Here is a 19,907-nt window from a genome sequence, read left to right on the forward strand (position 1 = left end):
TTTGGGGGGGTTATGTAGGAGAGTAGGGTCTGCTATCCTATGGTCACCCCAAATTTTTGCTTTTTGCTTCACTGGTTTCTGACTTAATGTGGCTGTGGGCCTGCTAATCAGACCCACAGCCTGCTGTTCTCTCTCTAAATTACTGCCAATGCACTCTAGGTGCATTACGAATTGGAACTGGGTCACCTTGTGAGCCCCTGTATCAGTGCACCATAGGTGCCCAGGGCATAGGTGTATCCAAGGCCTACCAGGGGCTGCAGCATGTATTGTGCCACCCCTGGCCTGGCCTCCATATTTGACACAACTGGCTGATCACTCAGCTGGGGTAAGTTGGTGTAATCACCTCTTACTTAGGTACAGTATGTCTGTGCCTAACCCTAAACTGGACACATATGTTCCTATCAGCCACTCCTATGGAAGGCCTCATCAATCCTGGAGGCAGAGTGCTTGGAAATATGTGAGATGGTGCTCTAGCATGAGCTGGGCCCGTCTGCAGCTGTCGGGAACAACTCCCTAAGCTGCTCCGGGATATTGCCATACCATATACTCTTAAGTGCATTATAATCCTTGCGGTTATTTGCTAACTTTGGTTTGGCTTTATCAAAACATGTCGAGTAAGGTGTAAATGTAAATGTAAATGTATTGGCATTTATATAGCGCACTACTTACCCGTAGGGTCCCAAGGCGCTTCGACCGCTGCGAAACCCTTCCTGGCTTCCCTGAGAGATGGTCCCTCCAGGGTGAGACCAGGCATCCCCGGCGGTCTGGTGGGGCCGTTAGTGAAGATGAGGCAAGCTAATGCCCAGAGTTGCCGAGTGTGATCGCTGATCAGAGTGGGCACCGAGGCGAGAGAATTATCGAGTCGGCTGACCCTGGTCCAGAAACCTGCCGCGCCGGGAATCGAACCCTGGTCCCAGGCCGTCCTCTGCTCTCGGGTCTGCCGCCTCTAACCAGTGAGCCACACTACTTCACAGTGTCATACGAATTGGAATACTATCCCCTCGCCAATTCTGGCGACGGGGATAGCATTCCACCCTTCTAGAGGGACACGACATGTGTGTAGCCTTAACCCCGGTTAAAGTTAAACAGAGCCTCAGCATCACAAAATGGATGCTGCCACCACAGACATGAGTCTGGCCTCCTGCTGCTGACCGAAACTCGGCAGATGGTGGCCTGGACAAAGGGTTTCCTGCCTTGGGAGGTGCGAGCACCACCCCAGACAGGGTTTTGTGTATTGGGTAGGACAGGGCTGAATAGAATCAGACATGCCCGGGGCACACAAGGTGTCCCCGTGCATAGGCCAGTCCAAACCGGTCCTGGGACTTTCCAGACCCAGGCTTGGCGCGGAACTGGACAAAGGAAAGGGGGTGTAACCGCCCCCCTTCCTGGTTCCTCCCAGAGGAGGGACCTAGTAGGTGATCCACCCCTCAGATTGGGAATAAGAGTGGGAGCAGTGCCATTGCACGGCAGATCATCCTGAAATCAACTTTAAACAAGAAGAAGACTGGACTTCGACATTCTGCTGCACAGAAGACTGAAGAGAATCTCCCTTGTGGCCTAGGAGTGGTCACCCTGTGAACACAGGTACCAACCAGCAACTCGACGTCTGCTTTGCCGCCGCCTCCCGCCGGAGCCCGAGCCCAGAGCCCGACAAGAACCAGACTCCCAGACCTCTCAGAGCCCGATCCACAGTCCCTGCAAAGAAGGGACCCGTGGAGGCACCGAGTGACGTGGGACCGGACCTCTTGGAAGACACTCGAAAAGCTGACTGCGCAGCTTCTGAGGCATCCTCGACGTTGTGCTTTGGGGACTGAGAACCCCCACCACCGAGCAGCCCTTGCACCGAAGATCAGCCCTCCAGCATCTCCACGATCTGCGTGGGGCCCTTTTGCATTGTGCCACTCGACGCGCCATCCCGGCCACTAGCCACGTGGTCAGCGGCAATCTTGGCGACGAAACCGACGATTTACACAGCAGGTCTGGTTGCTCCAGACCTACCCAAGCTCCTGTAAAAAGGAGCATCCGCTCTGACCTTGCTGGTCCGAGTGTTAAGCATCTTTCAACTTCTGCCTGGCTTGCCTTTGCCAAGGCCTGTTTGCTCCGATCAAGTTGCCGACACCGCCAACAGCGAGAAGCCTGCGTGGGACAGCTCGTGACCGACTCCTGGACGTCCTCGACCCCGGGTATCCACGTGGCTGCAGAAAGAAGCTACCCGACAACACCTGTTTGCACCCGACATCGCCTGGTTCCAATCTGGTTCCACGGTAGTCACTGGCTAGTGACTTTGAACACTGTCCCCTCTGCTTTCAGGTCTTCACATCTTCAGATCCACCCTTGGATCCACCGTAACTCTTCACATCGAGCCGCCTGCAGCATCTTCAGCTCCAAGCACCATCGACCAGCGTGACGAAACCCGACACTACTTCGACCGTGTGCACCCGCTTCCTGTGGGTGAGGTAACTCAGCTCCGCCGGTGCTCCTGCACTGGTACACATCTCAAGGGCCTGTGTCTTAAGTTTCAGCTCCCTAGGTCACTCGGAGGGTTCCTAACTTTCTAACTTTGTACTTTTTACGCACCATAGACTTTACATTGGAAAGTGCGTGCACTTTGAACACTGCACCCGAGTCCCGTGGGCCTCTCCTGACTTAGTCACTACTAGTCTCGAATAGCTCCAGCGATTCCCGAGGCCCTAGGCCTGTTCACTTTCCTATTGGTATCTCTTATACCACTTTCTTAGTATATGGTTTAGGTGGCCCCTAGGGCTCATCCATATTGTGCAACTTTTGTGTATTTTAAACTGTCTTGTGATTTAACACTTGTGCTTCTGTGCTCATAAAGAGTCCAGGGGATTTTATAGTTAATAAATCAATATATATTTTCAATATATATCTGTGTGGTGTCCCTTTCATTTGGTATTCAATGGGGTTGTGTATGGTATAACAGCTGGCTTCACATGCCTTTCAGAGTTTAGCCTAAGACTGCTTTGTCCACGTTACCACTAGGATAATTGGTCTACAAGGTTGAATTACAACCATCATCATAAGGGTTGCTTGGCCTGGTACAAAGTGATCACTAAGAATTAGTGAGCATTATATACCAGGCCAACTTCTCACAGTTACCCCCGACTTTTTTGCCTGGTGTTTTGCTGGTTTTCCGACTTAGTTGACCTGGGGCCCTGCCAATCAGGACCCCAGGCCTACTGCTCTCTCTCTAAAATGGATTCCATGTACCTTAGGTACATTTCCAATTGGAACTGGGCCACCTCGTCAGACCCTGTAACTCAGGGCATCGGTGTACCCAGGGCCTACCAGGGGCTGAAGCAGGTATTATGCCACCCCTGTATGGCCATCTAAATCTGACACAACTGGCTGCGCGACAGCTGGAGCAACGTGGCGTACTCGCTCGTTGCTGTAGGTATAGTATCCCTATATCTAACCTTAAAATGGACACCAGAGTTCCTATCAGTCACTCCTATGGCAGGCCTTGACAATCCTGAAGGCAGAGTACATGGAATCGTGTGAATTGGGCTCTGGCACGAGCCGAGCCCGGTTGCAGCTTGCGGAACCAAGACCCAATGGCTGTTCCATGATAACGCGTACCATATTGGTAACTTCGGTATCGCATTATCAAGACATGTCGAGTAAGGTGTCATACGAATCGGGATGCTGCCCCCTCACCAATGCTGGCGACGAGGTTAGCATTCCGCCCTTCTAGAGGGACACGACATGTACGTAACTGTGAACCCCGGTTAAAGTTAACTGAAGCCTCAGCTCCACAAAATGGATGCTGCCACCACAGACACGAGTCTGACCTCCAGCTGCTGGGAGTCCTTCCAGCGAGGAGAGCTTGGACAAAGGGTTTCCTGTCAGGGGCGGTGTTCGCACCATCCCAGACAGGGTTTTGTGTATCCTGGGCAGGCAGGGCTTTGCAAGAAGGTGACTGCGGAGTGGCACCCCGGTGCTCACTACGCATCTGCCGGCTAGAACCAGTTCCAGGGGCGCGCAGCCCCTGACCTGGGGAAAGCCCGGCAGGGGAGAGGGGTGTTACTGCCCCCCTTCCTGGTCCCACCCCTAGGGCAGGACCTAGTCATGTACCCACCCCTTTCTTTAGGATAAAGGCAGGAGCGGGGACCTTCCAAATTAGATCATCTTTGAATCAAGAACTACTTTCTACGAAAGGACATTCGAGACTCTTCTCAAGATTTCTCCCTTGTGGCTAAGGAGTAGTCACCCTGCATCCGCAGGCACCATCGAAGAACTCTGCGGTTTGCTGCAAGTCCTTCCTCAGGAATCCGACGACCCAGCTCGACGAGAACCGGCTTCCCTGGCACCTCTGACCTCTACCCACATCGTCAGCTCAGCTGAGATCTGTGGGTGCGACGAGACCTCGAGGGACCAGCCATCATCAAAACCTGCACGCTTTCTTAAACCAGCACGATCACCGAAGGAATCCTCTGGTGAGTGCTCTGGGGTCCGAGAAGCCCCGACCCTGAGCAGCTCCAGCATCGAAGTGCAGTCTCCCAGCATCTCCACGATCTGCGTGGGGCCCTTCTGCTTTGCCGCTCAGCACGTTGTCTGGTTACTAGCCGCTGGCTTGTGACCTCTTTGACGACATCCGATAACCAACGCTGTTGGTCTGGTTGCTCCAGACCGGCCCTTGCTCCCTTTTACGAGAGGAGCACCCCGGACCCTCCTGGTCCACTCAAGACGCCATTTTAGGCCCACCACGTGGCCCTGAAATCTGCCAAGGCTTGTTGCCCCAATCCTGGGCCCAGCGACGCCGACAGCATCAACCTTCGTGGGACAGCTCGCACCTCCATCCTGGTCGCCGACAACGCCTCCTGGTCCGTGAGACTGCAGAGCCTAGCGTCGCCCACTCACCTAGTCGAGGTGACGGCCATCCGGTGCCCTCCTGGTACCCTCTGACTACTGGCTAGTAGTACGAACTTGGTCCCCTCTGCTTTCAGGTATCATCCATCACTGATCCAGGCTTGGATCTCTACGAACTATTCTTCACTGGTCGCCGGCCAGCAACTCCTTCCTTCCGGCTCCTGGCTCGTCAGCGAAGACCCCCGACACCTGTAAGACTTGTGCAGCCGCAGCCCTTGTGGCTAGGTAACTTCGGCATTTCGGTGCCCGCATAGCCTCCTTACTTAAGGGTCCCGAGTCCCTCGCTTCCGACTTGCCTTATCGGGTCCGCCCGAGACCTCTAAACTTTCCGTGCCCTCGGGCACTTGTATTGATTGTGCACTTGAAGTATTTTCCTAAGAGTTTTGTTCTGTGCTTAGTACCCGGTCCTCATAAAGAGTACAGGGCTGTTGTGATTCTAATAAATATACTGTTTATTTTCATAACACTTGTGTGGTGTCCTTTCACTTGGTGTTCAAGGGGTATGTGATGGTATGACAGCTGGCTTAACACGCCCTCTAGAGTTTAGCCCGAAGACTGCTCGTATCCACGCTACTAGGATAGCTGGTCTAAGGTTGACTTACAACCAATCACCATAAGGGTCGTTTAGACCGATGCATAGTGGTCGCTAGAATAGTGAACACTGCATATCGGGCCAACTTCTCACACTTTATATCATCTAAGGTCCATACATTTGGGAAACTGGGAAAGTCGCCGTCAAAGTTTGATTTTATGAAAGATCCGTCTGGTGCTATGCTAACATTGCTAACTAACCCATGTGATCTTCAAACTCCAATTAAACCACTAATATCCCTTATATCCCCTAAGCAAGAAGTAGGTGAACAAGGCCAACCTGAGTCTGAAGCTAAAATCGAACGAATGTCAAATTCAAGTAAGGACCAAGTCAACCATTGGGGCCAAATAACGGACCTAGAGATGTTAACTATTCCACTTACTGGTCGTTCACAATAAGAGGACGCAAAATGCACAAATCTAACAATGGGAGATACTCGGCACTTACTACAAACTAGGCAGCCAATGCCAATAGAAGTGCAGGTAAAAAGTCAGAAAAGCTAACGGTATAGGGGAATCATCTAATTTGGGCCAAGTAAATCAACCATAACAAGAAGCTCCAAATGAACTAAATGGTGGGGTGAAAATCATAAGGGAAGCCAATACCCCACTGAAATCAGATCTTACTCTGTCTAAAATAAATTCCGTTCAAAAACAGGACCAGCCGAAATGTAATCAAAATAACGGATCTCAAATTAATAAGGACGAATACAACAGCAACCCAGAAACTCTGCAGCGTTGGAGTACTACGTATGAAAAAGACGTTTTGAATAGTAGTCCACAATTCATTAATTCTTGTGATCAGGGTCATGATTTTCAAGGACCACAAAAAGAGAAGTATAAGGACCTATCATTCATAAATGGGCAACACCATAGCCCAGGTACTCAGGTACCAGGAAGTGGGAACGCGGGAGCAATTTGGGATTTATTCTTCAAAACCTCGCAATTAACTCTGGAAGCTTTTACATATCAGTCCAACAAAAAGGAGGTCCAAATAGATCTCGAGCGCTACGGCATCCTCTGTTACCGGAATTGAGCAGAAGATAACAACGTAAAATAATCTAATAGTAAGGGCACAAACTCAGCTAATATCTACATATGTAGAGTGTAGTTGTGCCCCACTAATTAACAAACTGGCTACCATTCTGGATATTTTAAAAACAATAATTGACGATGTAAAAGGGAATTTTCCTAATGCGGGAATTCAACCCATCAAAACCGACTGCCCCTCTAAAGATACAATAAAATGTAAAGACAATACTGTTGTTGTTAAAGAAAAAATAGATGATAAAACAAAAGATCAAGAAGTGATAAACCTATGCTTCACATAATCCACAATGACAGATGTAGCTCCGATAGTTCATCTATCAAAAAGAGAGAGGAAAAAATAACGGAGAGCAAGATTAAAGCTTCTAAAAGTATAAAAAATACAAATGCATCAGATGTAGTGAGATTGAACACTGGAAACAACCATGACCACATATCATATTGTGAAGGTGAGCAAAGAGGGAGAGTATCAGAGGGGATGAAACAAATAGAGATTTGTTAAAAACCTAGAAGGATATTAAATTACCACAAGATCTGGGAACCGAAACTAAGCAGTTACATAAACATCAATATTCATGGTCTCAAACTGTTAGTAATCATAATGGAAGGTTAATTGAGCATGCTCAAGGTGAAAATAGCCTGCAACAAATGAAATTAAATAACCCAGATCAAAAAGAAGGAGTGGTGCAGGTAATTTTTACCCCGGAATATAAATCTAGGGGTAATAATTAAACAACTTGCAAACATCCGGACCTAACACAAGATGGCAGGAGTATGCAAAGCATGTGCATCTACAGCATACATGCCTCAAACAGAGGATTAATGGCCCCAAATCCCTGCTGTGGTATCTTGTGATGTTGTGGCTGAGTGTGCAATGTGATGTGGCGGGCTATAGTGCTTGGTGTGATTTGGTCATTTTGGTCATTGGAGTGCTGAACGGTTAGGCAAATTTTGATTTTCTTTGTTTTTGGGATCGTGTGATATAGTGCGGTAACTACTGTATGATGTAAGTAAATAAATTACATTGCTAATATACCATAAGGATGTGGGGTGAGTGTATTTAGGGGAGAAGCCTTGCTGATTATATGCAGAATAACAGGTCTGGGAGGTCACTACTAACTAGGGCAGGTTAGCAGCTGCACAGGCCTTGGGCATTGATCCTATTGAGGATAATATGTGACGGGCCACTGGTGACTGGATCTGGGTAGCAACAACGCTGGCCTCTGGTATTCATTACAAGCAGGGTAACAATACATGTCAATATTGACTAGAACTGGTTGGCAGTAGAGATGACCTCTGGTTTTGAATATTTGCAGGATTTAAGGTACAGGGTCACTACTGACTGGAGTTACTTAGCAGGATAATAGGTCTCAGGGAGCCAATACTGACTGAAGCTGGTTAGTATGATCACTAGTACCAAGGTGCTACTAATGACTCAAGTTGGCTAGAATGACAACAGGTCACAGGGGCCAGTACTAACAGGAGCTGGCTAGTAGGCTTACATGCAGGTCCAAGGGGCCACTACTGACTGGAGCTGGCTAAAAGAATAACAGGCCCAAGGGTGGTGGGGGTGCGAGTGGCACCAGTGACCGGAGTTGGCTAGAAGCATTGACAACCTTTGGTATTGATTAAATGCAGGATTCCAGGTCACAGGAGGCACTGCTGAATACAACTGGATAGCAGCAGTGGTGGCCTCTAGGAAGAAGGAATTGAGAAAGCATAACTGGATATACTGGTTTCTTTAATACAGATAATTGGTTACACATGAATGCCACAACGTGCATTGATATATTACATTACCAAATTACAATATTCTTATATTAATTTGATGTGTCTGTTCGCCTTAATATGCCTGCAAAGTTATATGATTCTATTAGGGCCCAGAACCATTTTATTTTGTGATGTCCATCTGTACACTTTCCTGCATCTTGTAGTAAATATTGACAAACAGACGTGTTATTTCCAGAAACAGTGGATTCTGCAGCTTGTCTGTGTATCTTTTATCTGCACCTCACGGACTTCTCAAATTCCTCTCGAGAGAAGATCCTACCTCCTACTCATTAGTGTTGTTTCAGTAACTGTTTCTATCACGTCTTCATGTTTCATTGACTTGTATTATGAGAAAAGTGTATAAAAATACATTGTGTAGCATTAGCATTATATACTCCAACTTGCTTTAGAGTGGATGCTCTCGTCCATTGCAAAGACAATTGTCACTTGTTAGTTTGCTTGACCTTTTGCTATGTTTGCATTAAATGTATGATAGATGTGTTGGCCTCCCGGTGTGTTGTGTTTTATTTTACATATCATAAGAGATGACAAGGAAAATGACAGTCCAGTATACACATTCTTCATATAAATCAACTCACAGTATACTGTTCTGGAGGTTCAGTCCCACAGACATTATCTCTAACTGAACACCCTCGGAAGCATGTGCTTTTCAAACCAGTTGCCCTCTGATGCAGCGTCCTCGCTATTGGATAAGTCAGTTTGTCTTAATTTTAGGAGGGGGACGGTATCTAGTGCACTCTGTTAGACAGTGCTCACCTGTGGTAGTAAGAAGTTAATAGGCACCTTATCACCTATGCACGGTGCAGGGCTTTGAGTTACAGAGCTCCTCACGCAGTGGAGAAGATTAGGTTACATTTACCCATTTTCCCATATTTGGTCCTGATGAAATGCACACAGATTGCTCCATGACAAAACAAGGCATGAAAAAAGTTGACCTGAAGTTTAGACTCCAGCTTACCAGCTGGTCCATAGGTGATCGACACTTTCACACAGTGATAGGGGCCATTAGTTCCTCAATTTCTCTGCCACTGTTTTTAATCTCAACATGGACCAGTATGATCACATTAACTATATTACGGCCACTGGTCGATAGCTGTTCTTATATTCAGACTTTCACCAATCTCACATCTTATGACACAACATCCTCTGTCCTACTATGCTCATCCGGCGTACTTAATAAAAGATCTTTGACAAAATGCCCTCTTGTGGTGCCCGCCAGGCATTGTAGCGCCGGCCAAGTGAGGTGTATAGCCCAATGATGAAGCATGTCACCTTCAGGTGAGTGAACGCAACTTGTATTAAAAGCACATGCTTCCTAGGGTGTCTGCGTTCAGTTACAGATAATGTCTCTGGGACTGAACCTCCGGAACAGTATACCGTGATTTGATTGTGTTTTATTTTAACAAATGTACATAGCAGATATTGTCGCTTGCTTGTTTCACAAAAATTATTGGATACCTGCCTCGGAGCGCACTTCTTACTGACGAGTATGGGGTTATCATGTTGCTGCTACAAGCTCCTTACCTGTGCGAGTTATCGGGAACGATGCAGGGGCAGACCCAAACCAGCCACACATGGAGATCAACGACAAATACTGAAGATTTAACAGAGCTTCCAAGCTGGTGACCATTACTTAATTGACCTTGAAAATAAAAGACACGTTTTTAGTATTCTGGTGACTCATGACCATAAAAAACAAAGGTTATAAATTCAATATTGTGTCAAATACTTAAAAAATGGAACTGGATGTGCTGAATCAGATGTTGCCCCAGGTCATGCATGAAACCTTCTGCCACTATTGCTTATGGGACTTGTAGTTTTGTTTTTCTCATTAAAAGGATGGTCTCTAAAGTCCCAGTGTTCTAAGCGATGTTGGTCAAAATCAGAGGCCTGAGTGAGGGTGAAGAATGACACTGCTCTGCTTAGCAGTGAGATGAATGACAGTTCCCCAGCACTTCCATTCTTTGATCTACAGAGGCTCGTTGGCCATTCATATTTTTTTTCAGCAACAAAGAAACTTTTATTGCAGCTTGTGTCAACTGAAGAGATAAAACGCCTGGACGTGTTTAATTAACTACTGACAAACATGAACAATCAAGAACATGAGTTTTTGGAAAACCATCAAGCACCCAATCAGAATCAGCCGCCCTTCACACCCAGGAATTCTTAAGGCTTTGGAGCGGATGAATTGCACGTGGTATAAGAGGAACACTACATCGACTTAAAGCTCACTTCTCAGGGATGTACTGAAATGCAAGCCTCATGGCACACTTAGCAAGCTCTTCAACTCCTCCTCCTCAAACTGTTGACCAGCTATCAGGGCAAACGAGCCTGCAGCAAAGCCTCGCTGGCTTGGTTCCACACCAGACCAGGCAAGGTGGACAACTCCATACTCTCCAAGTCAGCAAGCACTCTGGTCGAGCCAGTCCTAACCCACATGAATGTTCCCCATAACAACTATTTTAATGGTACTAAGTTATGTTTCTGCCAAATGTACGAGTCAAAAAATGAAAGGCTTTACATGAAGTGCTGAAAGAGAACTCATGAAGTTTTTCAATATTTCTGAGTCTGCCACAGTGCACAGCAGGATTATTTCTCTACAGCAGAAAATCATGTATGTGCCCTGTAGAAAGCATGTTTGAATGAAACATGGAATACATTGCAGCTAACAATCTATGCAACATCATAGAGTGCAAGATAACGTGTTATTATTCCAGCAGAACGAAATGCCATTCCTAATGTGTACGTCATTTTAAAGACAGTGCCAGGAAAATGTGTGGTCAGTGTTGTTCTTCTGCAAGTTAAAAGACTATCTCCATAAATGTGTCAGGAAATAAAATTCCATGAGAAATCCTACTCTATGGCAGGGTGCTGCCTGACAGTATATTGCAGGTTACTTCCAACATAATCTGATTTATACATACATACTGCAGGGTGCTGCCAGCTACCTGGTCTGCACACAGCAGTCTGGAGCCACTCAGGAAGGAGGTAAGCTCTTCATTTAATCTTAAGCCCTTAGGTTACAGTCACAGCCTGATAGACCCGGAGAACGTTATCCTCGCTCTAACTGCGCAGAGCAGATAGACGTAGCCCATCGTAGGCTGTGTTGTGCGCTGGGTGATGCCTGGCATCATATTATCGTTGGCGGGAGGATGAAGCTCTGATAGGAGCTACTACAAGAAAAGCAGAGAAACAGGACCACAGATCGCCACAGAGCGAAAACTGCCCAGAAGCTGAAGAAAGAACTCTGGAACAGCAAACCTCCTACACCCTGGAGATTTTCCAGGATAAGCAAATGATAGTAATGAAATGCAAACTGCAGCATTAAGGTCACACACTACAACATCTTTCCCTTAAAACCGAAGATAACAGCCTACAATAAAAGAAACAGTTAATACAAATGAACAATATTAAACTTTGTTGGTACCTTAGTAATGTGCTTACTTCTAAGCTTCAGTCCATCTGCAGCAATAACGCTCTGAAAGGAGAAATTACTGGTGTGAGTCTCAGAGTCTTCAGTGTTACTGGTCTCAGTCACGAAGACTGTGGTGTCGGAAGATAACTTTCCTTTTTTTGGCTTTATATTTCCATCAGTCACGCCATCGCTTTTAGCAGACACGCTACTGTCGGCAGTATCATAACTTCAGGCAGACCAGCAATTCGGATATCACCACTCATATTGGGTGAATATTCAACAAGTACGGTCTCGAATTACCAAGTTGAAGAAAATAATCGGGTCTCATAACCATACCCAGAGGCACAGTTAGTGAAGTAGTGTGGCTCACTGGTCAGAGGCGGCAGACCCGAGAGCAGAGGACGGCCCGGGACCAGGGTTCGATTCCCGGCGCGGCAGGTTTCTGGACCAGGGTCAGCGGACTCGATAATTCTCTCGCCTCGGTGCCCACTCTGATCAGCGATCACACTCGGCAACTCTGGGCATTAGCTTGCCTCATCTTCACTAACGGCCCCACCAGACCGCGGGGGATGCCTGGTCTCACCCTGGAGATACCCATTAAGGGACCATCTCTCAGGGAAGCCAGGAAGGGTTTCGCAGCGGTCGAAGCGCCTTGGGACCCTACGGGTAAGTAGTGCGCTATATAAATGCCTATACATTTACATACATTTACATGCCGCCACTTGAGCACACCCAAACACCTCAGCACTTAAGCACCAGTCCCAGGGGAGACCATCTGTGAAGTCCTTGTGAACTTGCACCACTCCTGGGTCAGCACAAGCAGCATCATGGACAGGGTCTAACACCGCTGCCACAAACATTCATCAACATCCAAATCATCATCACCCAAACTACCCAAAAATGGCTTTCTAGATAAGCAATCAGCCCTGTAATTTCTGCCTCTGTGCACTAATTTGATGCCAAAGTTGTAATTTTAAAAACATCCTCAGCAACATTACAGAGGCCTTTCTGACACCATCAGCATCAATGTTTCAAAGCAAAGGGCTGTGTTCTGTGAACTTTAAAAGATGAATGGCCCCAGACCTCTTCTGGACAATAACAAGCATTTATTTGCAATGCAATAGGTCTCGCGATTACGAGATTTAAAGCTATTGGCACTGTAAATGACAAGGCCTTTTATTTACGTTTTAAAAACGAAAACATAAATAAAAGCAATTGTCATTTACAATGCCAATAGCTCAACCTCATGTAAACGCGAGACCCCTTGCATTGCAAATGCTTGTTTGTTGTGCGCCCTGCTGGATGCTCCACGTTGCAATCATGCAGGGGCAGGGCTCACTTCACACCTCACGCCAGTTCAAGCATCTGCAATTATCGTGCAGATGCGGTGATTAGGATAGGGGAAAGAGTTGCCAGTTGAAAGCTGACTACGGCCACAAACCCTGCCCTGCCCAGTCTGCAGCAACTGAAAGGGATGCGGGGGTCATATTTTCCCTTCAGCCCATTTCCCGCCTCTGACTTGAGCTGCACCACGGTTGCACACCCCGAGGGAGTGCGTTTCCCACCTGTAAGTGGTACAATGGCACATTTTAACAAGCATTGGAAATGCAATAGGTCTCGCAGCATTAGAGTTAGTGCTTTTAGAATTGTTTATGGGGTTTTTTTTGTAAATCTTTAGCATTTTTGTTTCCTGTAGCCAATGCTAAAGAATTACAAATAAAAAAAGCCATAAACAATTCTAAAAGCTCTAACTCAAATGCTCCGAGACCTATTGCACTGTGTGAGGGTGAGGGGTTGAGGGTGAGTGAGGGTGAGGGTGGGTGAGGGTGAGTGAGGGTGAGTGAGGGGTTGGGGGTGAGTGAGGGGTTGAGGGTGAGTGAGAGTGAGGGTGAGTGAGGGTGAGGGTGAGTGAGGGTGAGTGTGAGTTAGGGTGAGGGGTTGAGGGTGGGTGAGGGTGAGGGTGAGGGGTTGAGGGTGAGTGAGGATGAGTGAGGGTGAGTGAGGGTGAGTGAGGGGTTGAGGGTGAGTGAGGGTGAGTGAGGGTGAGTGAGGGTGAGTGAGGGTGAGTGAGGGAGGGTGAGTGAGGGAGGGTGAGTGAGGGAGGGTGAGTGAGGGTGAGTGAGGGTGAGTGAGAGTGAGTGAGAGTGAGGGTGAGTGAGGGGTTGAGGGTGAGTGAGTGAGGGTGAGTGAGTGAGGGTGAGGGGGTGAGGGGTTGAGGGTGAGGGGTTGAGGGTGAGGGGTTGAGGGTGAGTGAGGGTGAGGGGTTGAGGGTGAGTGAGGGTGAGGGGTTGAGGGTGAGTGAGGGTGAGGGGTTGAGGGGGAGGGGTTGAGGGTGGGTGAGGGGTTGAGGGTGAGGGGTTGAGGGTGAGTGAGGGGTTGAGGGGGAGGGGTCGAGGGGGAGGGGTTGAGGGTGAGTGAGGGTGAGTGAGTGAGAGTGAGGGGTTGAGGGTGAGTGAGTGAGGGTGAGGGGTTGAGGGTGGGTGAGTGAGGGTGAGGGTTTGAGGGTGAGGGGTTGGCGATTCTAAGGTGGCCCCTTACTGCAAAACTGGTTGCGGAAATCCTGGTGCATGAGCTGGACTGCTGCTGGGGCGCATTGGTGCTGTTACAAGGGTGTAAGTGCAGCAAAATCACCCGATTGAGCGCTGGGCGCTGCGCATCTAAAATGACGGCAGCGCACTGAGGTTTTCCCCTTTATTTATATATGTTATAATAGAGACAGTCTCAGCTTGCACTTAAGGCTCAGCGGGAGGAAAAGAAATTGCTAACGCCGTGATATTCATTCTTTAATTCTAGCCTCGCAACAGTCCAAGTCTGCAGTTAATTGCAGCCAATGCAGCAAAGATGTGTGGGTGAGTTGAGGCTCGGCTTTCTGGCGCGCAATTTTCACTCAGCGCAGGAAATAACAAAAAAGGACAGGCGGATGAAAGTGACAGCTGCTGAGTTCGGCACGCAGATTTGTTTGCGCCAGTCACACTTTCATTGTGAACGTTCCCTTTGTGACAACGCTACCCTGTTAGCAAAGTCAGAACCCTACTGCTGGCAAAGCACTTACTGTAATGCGAATAAAATAGCACATACCAGCACCGAGCTGTCTTTTTTTTCCAAGACACGAGGTGTGAGTACCGCACTGTTATCTGTGCATACTGTTTACATGGATGGCAGACAACAGAAATGAGCTGTAAAGTCAATCAAACAGTGTCGGCTGTCACGTCATCAAACCTTTTTCGTTTACGAAATCCTGGCTCGGAAGCATGCCCATGTTTGGCGCGTCATGCGCTAACGTAAAACGTCGATGGCGTACCCTCCAAGCAGAACTGGCTAATGGGACGGACGTTTTAAAGCGAGGTCATGCCGTGTTAACTCTAACGGAAACATGACTGATTTACACCAAAGATGTAACAAAAATAAAAGTATTATTTGTCACCGTAAAAACGGCAAGCACGTTAGTTATGTTTGACTAGCATCTTATACATATCTAGTATGTGTATAAATAATACTAACGGTAGCAAAGTGGTTCCTCACAAAAATGTTTTTGCTTCTACGAAGAAATCTGTTAAATTTTCGATAAAATCACTGTCTAACTACTGATTGTTCGGGAATACTTATAAAGTACAATCTAGTAAGCCTCTAGTTAACATGGCGGCCACCAAAAACAGGTCGCGTCTCCTTGTATGGAAAGAACATAGCATGGCACTGACGCAATACGGGCGACATCCTGTCGAAGCAGCGCTGACGCACGGGTGAATCACGCGGATCGGGCAGGTTGGGAAATGGGGAGGAGGAGGCAGGATTTCGTCGCCCCCTCCCTCATCCCACGCCACGGTTCATAAACAGACCGCTGTCGGGTAGAGTTTTTATTAAAGAATGAGGTTGTTTTACGGCTATTTTGAACAATCTTCTTTTTTCTTACGCCTTAGCAAGTAGTGTTGGTATCACCGGTTCACAGTCTCTCTTGCAGAGATTATGTTTCCGCCATGGTTTATCTCCATCCTAAACTTCAAACCCACGTTCATAGCAAGTAGAAAAAGTTAAGTGTTGGGAATGTACTACATTAAGGTAAGGCAAAGATAGTAAAAACAAACTGTAATGGTTAACACGTTTCTATAAAACTCCCTATCCCTTTCAGGTGCGGCTTTTTAGGTTTTAAATCAGCGAGACCGAATATACCAAATTCGAAGTGTTTTGGTTCCCGGATACCACACCTAAGCTACGACTCGACTCCCTTGAAACAAAATTTCTTAAAAGTGCTAGTGTCGCCACATTATAAAAATAAAACACGGTGTTGTCGAGTACAAGGTAGGTGTGGGTTACTATGTGCATACTGTTGCCGTGACTGGGTTATATTCCTGAAGAGGGGTGGGGTAGGACTCAAGAAATCACAGGACCTGGTGCAAACAGAATCGTTAGACAAAAGCAGACAGAAGATCGCAGAGAGGCACCTGAAACTATACACGCGTACACCCCAGAAACACTTACTCGACGACCTTAAGGAATCAAACCCTGCAATTGAAAATAGTCAGTTCGTCGAGGAACTGCACGTAGCACTACTGCTTTTGAAGCCTACTCACACAACACTCGACCATAAGGAAGGCGGCGATTCTCCGTTCCCACAGCCCTAAACAAACTACAACCGCAACCCCGAACCTGTTAAAATCAAACTCCCACAGGGAGCTAGTTGAACAAGACGGGAGGGGGAGGAGAAATGCGACACGGCGGGAGGGGGCGGAGCGGGTAAAATAACAAACAAGACGGAGGGAAGAGAGGGGAGGGGGGAGGAGAAATGCGACACGGCGGGATGGGGAGGGGGCGGAGCGGGTAAACAAAGACGGACGTGCACACGCTTTTAAGCTCAATGCGCATGCGCATTGAGCTTAAAAGTCACGGGCACTGCAAGGAATCGCCACGATTCCTTGCAGTGTGGATAAAGAGTGGATAAGTCCCAATACTCTCGCTTGCTCGATGCGCATGCGCATCGACAGGCGAGACCTAAAAAGGATGATGGCCTCCTGGGGGGCCAGTCGTAGTTAGAAGGCCGCGGTGCCATGGGCAGCTGCCCACACTGGCCACGCCTAGCGCTGCCCCTTCCAGGGATTCTGCCCGGTGGATATCTTGCCCCTTTATCTCTTATCTTACCTCTCACATGGACTCAACTGGTATTCAAAATACCCCTGGCCCTCATTCACGTGAGGGGTCTCGTCTGAGTATGAGACCACCTTTAGACAGCTGGTCTCCCGCCTCCTAGCCACGGCGCCCCCTAGAGCTGACCTACCCCCTGCTGGCCACAGAGACACACCAGCCTCTGAACCTAGTGTCCCCTTGCAACTATGTCCTGTTGAACTGTGTACCCGCTGTATTATAATTTGTAATTGCTAGCAGTCTTGCTGCATTGCTTGCCATCTTTTTGTCGTCTTAGCCCTGATTTATGTTTTGCTTTGTGTAGTATTGGAAATTCTGGACCCGTGTTATAAACATCGTCGTATCATGACGATTTTGGTATCAGCGGACCGGTAATGATTTGAACACTGTGCGTAAGCATTTTCGTCACGATCGAGTGACGGAGTCACCCTGAAATCGGAGTTTCCTTCATGAACCCTCGGGTTCCATTTTGTGAACGGCATCCATTTTGTGATTGCCCTCACATAGCCAAATGACTAAAGCCAAAACCGAGTCCGAAGGACACGTACACCTTTGCTGACTCTTCTGTGACCTGGGCAAGCCGACTCCACTGCCCGAAGCCAAACCTGTTCGGCCAGGTCCTTTCCCAGTGGCCGAGCGAGATTAGTATCAAGGCACAACATATCATAAACCTTTCATCGCACACAAACCATGCCTAATCTTACACACACCTGTCCCTGTTTCTTGCTTTATGACTTGCTTTACGAGGAGGAGGTGCCCGATTTTATTGGGGGTCCGTCGATATCTGATGAAAATACTGGGCCGTGCCGGGTAATCAATTACGGTCTGGACGAACTAAAATGTGGGCTTGTCATCATGACTCTGCTTTTTCTTTGTAGTGAAAATATGTGAATGATCAACCGTAAAAATAAGGAATGTTTGCCTAAAGCATATTATTTTGTATATAAGGAGAAGACTGGCTTTGTAATGTTGAGCAGTCTCCTGACAACATACATGCTGTTGTACTTCTAGGATACCTGTTACTGGCTGCAGCCAATAAATACGATCTTTGACTTCACCCAGAAGACTCTGTTTCTGTAGTCTGAAACATGAAGGACTCGGAGTTTTCAGGTGTGTTCCCTGGCACCGCCGGGTTCTAAAAAACCCGGTACTCCATTTGCCACTCTTCCGTTCCTTGTATTCTTACCTTCTTATTGTACTTTGCACTTACCAAAATAAAAACATTCATTTAAAAAAATAGAAAAGACTATCAACTCGGGACAAACATAAGGGTATATTATATTTTCAAAGAGGTAGAAATGTTGGGTAATGACGTCATACTGGAGAATGATCCAATGTGACATGAACAACGCATTGCTATAGTGGCGGTCGGGGTGTGGCAGGGTTGGAGGACACAAAGAAGAATAGAGAGTTTGAACAAGCGAACGCACAGAATCACAGCACTCCTCAGCAGAGAATTTGTATATCCTTCTCAGCATCCCAACCTTTTCCTTTATTTAAAATACATTTTCCAGTTTTAAGAGAGCGCGAACCTCAGATGAGTACACTGAATGTCTTTTTGCACCCTATTCTCCCATGAGATATTCGATCAGCCTCGCAGACATTGGGAGTTAATTTTAAACAAAGCGTTTTTTTTTGGTACAACCTAATATCAGAGACTCTTGTGTAGCTTACAGCAAGTGAATGCGCTTGGCAGACTCTATGCACAGGCTCAGAGTTGTAAGCGCCACCTGCAGTGTAGCATCCCGCCCCAAACCACGCCTACTATTAAAGCAAAGTATGCAAATCTACAATGAATGGTGAAACTGCGCTGCAATTTTATCTGTGGAGCACCACTAAAGAAGAATTGGCATAGCCAATAGGTCCCACCTTTGGGAACTTATACGTGTTTAGCCAGAGATATTGACTTTACCTATGTCTTTAAGCTGTGCTGTACAGAAGTTTGCAGCATGCTGAAAAGTTATAATAAAGAAGCGTCAGAAGCATTTTTGTTACCTTAGATATGACCAAAAAAGCATTATGTACAACTAAACGACCATATTATAAAAGTATTAAAAATAATGTCTTGAATGTTTTTCGTCCTTTCAATGCTGGTAACTTGTATCTGCCTGTCCCAATGGTTACTTGCTGTGTTTTTATTTGTTATGGGGGGCATAAATAACAGGAGGGTGAAGGTCAGTCAGTGAGAGTGAGTGAGAGAGTGAGTCAGTCAGTAAGAGTGAGATTTAGTCAGTCAGTGAGAGAGTGAGAGTCAGTGAGCGAGTGAGAGAGTCAGTCAGAGTCAGTAAGAGTGGCCCCTATTACTGCAACACGCACCATAAGTGTATCATCTAGCAGTACGTCTATTTCCTCTATCTCATCAATTGAAACTGACCCAGGGGAGGGAACCAGTACAGCTACCTCCAATCCAATCCCAGACTCTGATTTTTTAAAAGAGGTACAGAGATACCGCCTGGGGAACAACAAAAAAAGAGTTCAAAACGAAGAACCCGGCGGGGTGGCAAGAAACACAAGATCCACAACAAAAGCAAAAATGGGAAACAACTAATAGATGATCATACTGAGATTGTGAACCATAAAATGGACAGGACTATGACCCCTAATGATGTTAATGATGTGAATGTAATTAACTTGTCATCTAAAACTTTTTCTGATTCTGAATTGTCCATTCTACAAAAAGGTTTGAATTTTTGTATAACTGAAAAACAAATGTTGGACAAAGTACATGTTGACCTTTTTTGTTTCACACGTAAGTTGAAATTAAAAAAATACTTTTCTGAGCAACCTGACATACGTGTTCCTGTTCAATCTGTAAAAAATGTTTCAGAATTTACGATTGCAGAAGTTGACACTTCCCACGTCATAGCCTCACTATATGATCAGGATATGGTGGGGGATTTGATAATGCATGCTCGAAATCTAGACATCGTTGAGGACACTACCATAGATAGCGGCCTAAAAAAATCGCTCCAAATTCATACCTTCCAGTTCAAAAACCGCGATTGATGAGTTTTCCATTAGAGTAACTCAGGACCTA

At 46.9% G+C, this 19,907-nt stretch overlaps 1 long non-coding RNA gene across 1 annotated transcript in view; it reads right to left on the reverse strand.

Annotated features, from left to right (window-relative positions):
- The window catches only part of LOC147737038 (uncharacterized), a 62,279-nt gene that overhangs the window by 27,243 nt on the left and 15,129 nt on the right, over positions 1-19,907 (reverse strand). The window contains exons 2-3 of the long non-coding RNA XR_015309279.1: positions 11,747-11,797; positions 9,844-9,961 (exon numbers count right to left, since the gene is read on the reverse strand). This is a non-coding gene — a long non-coding RNA (uncharacterized LOC147737038). The remainder of the gene's footprint in view (positions 1-9,843; positions 9,962-11,746; positions 11,798-19,907) is intronic.

The sequence above is a fragment of the Lissotriton vulgaris genome, chromosome 1_1, assembly GCF_964263255.1.
Source record: "Lissotriton vulgaris chromosome 1_1, aLisVul1.2, whole genome shotgun sequence".
NCBI classification, from domain to species: Eukaryota; Metazoa; Chordata; class Amphibia; order Caudata; family Salamandridae; genus Lissotriton; species Lissotriton vulgaris.